Source organism: Micromys minutus, assembly GCF_963924665.1.
Source record: "Micromys minutus genome assembly, chromosome: 1".
Taxonomy (NCBI): domain Eukaryota; kingdom Metazoa; phylum Chordata; class Mammalia; order Rodentia; family Muridae; genus Micromys; species Micromys minutus.
The window spans coordinates 139,065,577-139,069,001 of record NC_137969.1 but is presented as its reverse complement, the minus strand read 5'-3'; the positions used below and the strand labels follow the sequence as shown (position 1 = coordinate 139,069,001).

General features: G+C 38.1%; 1 pseudogene across 1 annotated transcript; it reads left to right on the top strand.

The window, feature by feature from the left end:
• The first annotated feature begins 681 nt into the window (after nt 1-681).
• On the top strand, nt 682-1,522 carry LOC308414351 (small ribosomal subunit protein eS1-like; annotated as a pseudogene). The gene has a single exon. The product of its transcript is annotated as a small ribosomal subunit protein eS1-like (transcript).
• Nucleotides 1,523-3,425: the final 1,903 nt, after the last annotated feature.

Genomic DNA, 3,425 nt, shown 5'->3' with positions numbered 1-3,425 from the left:
TAGCATCCCACTATCAGTGACTGCATATTATGGCCTTTCCTTTTTTGAGCTTAATATTATCTGTGACTTATTTCTTGGGTATTCAGAGCTTTCTGGTGCTAGTATCCAATTATCAGTGACTGCATATTATGTCTGTTCTTTTGTGATTGGGTTACCTCACTCAGGATGATATTCTCTAGATACATGCATCTAGGAATTTCATAAAGTCGTTGTTTCTAATAGCTGAGTAGTATCTCTATTGGGTATATATACCACAATTTTTGCATTCATTTATCTACTTAAGGGCATCTGGGTTCTTTCCAGCTCCTGGCTATTATAAATAAGCTATGAACATGGTGGAGCATGTGTCCTTATTATATGTTGGAGCAACTTTGGGATATAGTCCCAGAAGTGGAATAACTGGGTCTTCAGGTAGGACTTTGTCCAATTTTCTGAGGAAGGCCAGAATGATTTCCAGAGTGGTTGTACCAGCTTATAACACGACCGACAGTGGAGAAGTATTCCTCTTTCTTATTATCATTGAGCCCTTACCAAGGACCAGCCTCAGTTTGTAGAGCAGGTCCTAAGGAACAGGTGTTTAGAAGTTGCAGAAGAAATGATTTGAAGTAAACCTTGGATACAAGCTGACAGTTCTGTTTTGTGCATGGTCTGGATCTTTAGAAACCTGTGTAGAGCCCTTTTGGCTCTCAGAGCGGCACCATGGTGGTTGGGAAGAACAAGTGCCTGATGGTGGCAAGAAGGGAGCTAAGAAGAACGTGGTAAATCCATTTTCTAAGAAAGACTGGAACGATGTGAAAGCTCCAGCAATGTTCAATATTAGGAACATCGGGAAAACACTAGTTACAAGGACTCAAGGAACCAAAATTGCATCTGATATCCTCAAGGGTCGTGAATTTGAAGTGAGCCTTGATGATCTACAGAATGACGAAGTTGCATTTAGAAAATTCAAGCTAATTACTGAGGATGTTCACGGCAAAAACTGTCTGACTAACTTTCATGGCATGGATCTTACCCGGGACAAAATGTGCTCCATGGTCAAAAAGTGGCAGACCATGACTGAAGCTCATGTTGATGTCAAGACGACCGATGGGTATTTGCTCCGACTTTTCTATGTTGGTTTCACTAAAAAACGCAACAACCAGATAAGAAAGACATCCTATGCACAGCACCAGCAGGTCCTCCAGATCCAGAAGAAGATGATGGAGATCATGAGCCGAGAAGTACAGACAAATGACTTGAAGGAAGTGGTTAATAAACTGATTCCAGACAGCATTGAGAAAAACGTAGAAAAGGCTTGCCGGTCCATTTATCCTCTTCATGATGTCTTTGTTAGAAAAAAAAGTAAAGATGTTGAAGAAACCCAAGTTTGAATTGGGAAAACTCATGGAGCTCCATGGTGAAGGCGGTAGTTCTGGCAAAACAATTGATGATGAGACCGGTGCTAAAGTTGAACGAGCTGATGGATATGAACCACCAGTCCAAGAATCTTTCTAAAATCCAGATTTTTAATAGTGACAAATAAAAAGTCCTATTTGTGAAAAAAAAGAGAAAGAAACCTGGGTAGAAGATAGCTCAGCTCTTGCAGACCAAAACCCAGTTTAGTCCTTTGTTTACCAATCAAATTAATCATTATTCCATATTACCTGTTGATTATCCCACCAACCATCATTTTAGGACCTTAAAACTTTGATTCTAAGGAAGAGACAGCAATTGCATTTTTTTTAATTGAACAACTTTATTTTAAAAAAAACAAAGAAAAATATACAGATTTTAAGCATTTTTTGCACAAAAGTATATGAATAGATTTTTATCAGTACTTGATTTTTTAAGGCTTGATTGTATGAATTAAAATCTTACTAGTTACAATGAGTATAAAGTACATGAAACAAGATGTAACCTGGAAATAGTCAAAGTTTTCTTGATGTATAAAGATTAAGCATAATGGTATTTCATTTTCCTCTTCTTTTCTTTCTTTCCTTTTTTTTTTTTTTTTTTTTTGGCCCTTATTTTTCTTGATCTTCACACACTCTGTGGGTTATTTCTGGGTTGTTCAGACCTTTCTGGGGTTAATATCCAATTACCAGTGACTGCATATTATGTCTGTTCTTTTGTGACTCATCTCACTCAGGATGATATTCTATAAATGCATCCATTTTCTTAAGAATTTCATAACGTCATTGTTTCTGATAGCTGAGTAGTACTCCATTGTGTAAATATACCACAATTTTTGTATCCATTAATCTACTGAAGGACATCTGGGTTCTTTCCAGCTTCTGGCTATTATAAATAGGGCTGCTGTGAACGTTGTAGTGCATGTGTCTTTGTTGTATGTTGGAGCGTCTCTGGGGTATATGCCCAGAAGTGGAATAACTGGGTCTTAAGGTAGTATTATGTCTAATTTTCTGAAGAATTGCCAGACTGTTTTACAGAGTGGTTGTACCAGTTTACAACCCCACTAACAGTGGAGAAGTGCTCCTCTTTCTCCCCATCCTCACCTGCATCTGCAGTCATCTAAATTTTTGATCTTAGCCATTCTGGTTAGTATGAAGTGAAATCTCAGGGTTGTTTTGATTTGCATTTCCCTGATGGCTAAGGATGTCGAGCACTTCCTCAGATGTTTCTCGGCCATTCGGTGTTCCTCAACTGAAAACGTTTTGTTTAGCTCTGTACCCCATTTTTTAATAGTGTTATTTGATTCTCTGGTGTCTAGCTTTTTGAGTTCCTGGTACACCTTGGATATTAGGCCTCTATCTGATGTGGTGTTGGTAAAGATCTTTTCCCATTCTGTTGGTTGCCGTTTTGTTTTCTTGACAATGCCCTTAGCCTTACAGAAACTTTGCAATCTCATTAAGTCCCATTTGTTAATCTTTGACCTTAGAGCTTGAGCCATTGGTGTTTTGTTCAGAAAATTTTCTCCTGTGCCTATTTGTTCTAAGGTTTTCCCTAGTTTCTCATCTAATTGTTTCAGTGTATCTGGTTTAATGTGGAGATCTTTGATCCACGTACACTTGAGCTTTGTACAAGGAGATAAGAAAGGTTCTATTTTCATTCTTTTGCATGCTGAGTGCCAGTTGGACCAGCACCATTTGTTGAATAGGCTGTCCTTTTTCCATTGAATGTTTACTGCTCCTTTGTCAAAAATCAGGTGACCATATACATGAGGGCTCATTTCTGGATCTTCTATTCTATTCCATTTATCCACATGCCTATTTCTGTACCAGTACCATGCACTTTTCAGCACAATTGCCTTGTAATATAGCTTGAGGTCAGAGAATGTGATTCCCGCAGATGTTTTTTTGTTGTTGAGGATGGATTTCGCTATTCTAGGTCTTTTGTTATTCCATATGAAATTGCACATTGATCTTTCCAATTCCATGAAGAACTGGGTTGGAATTTTGATGGGGATTGCATTGAATTTGTAGATT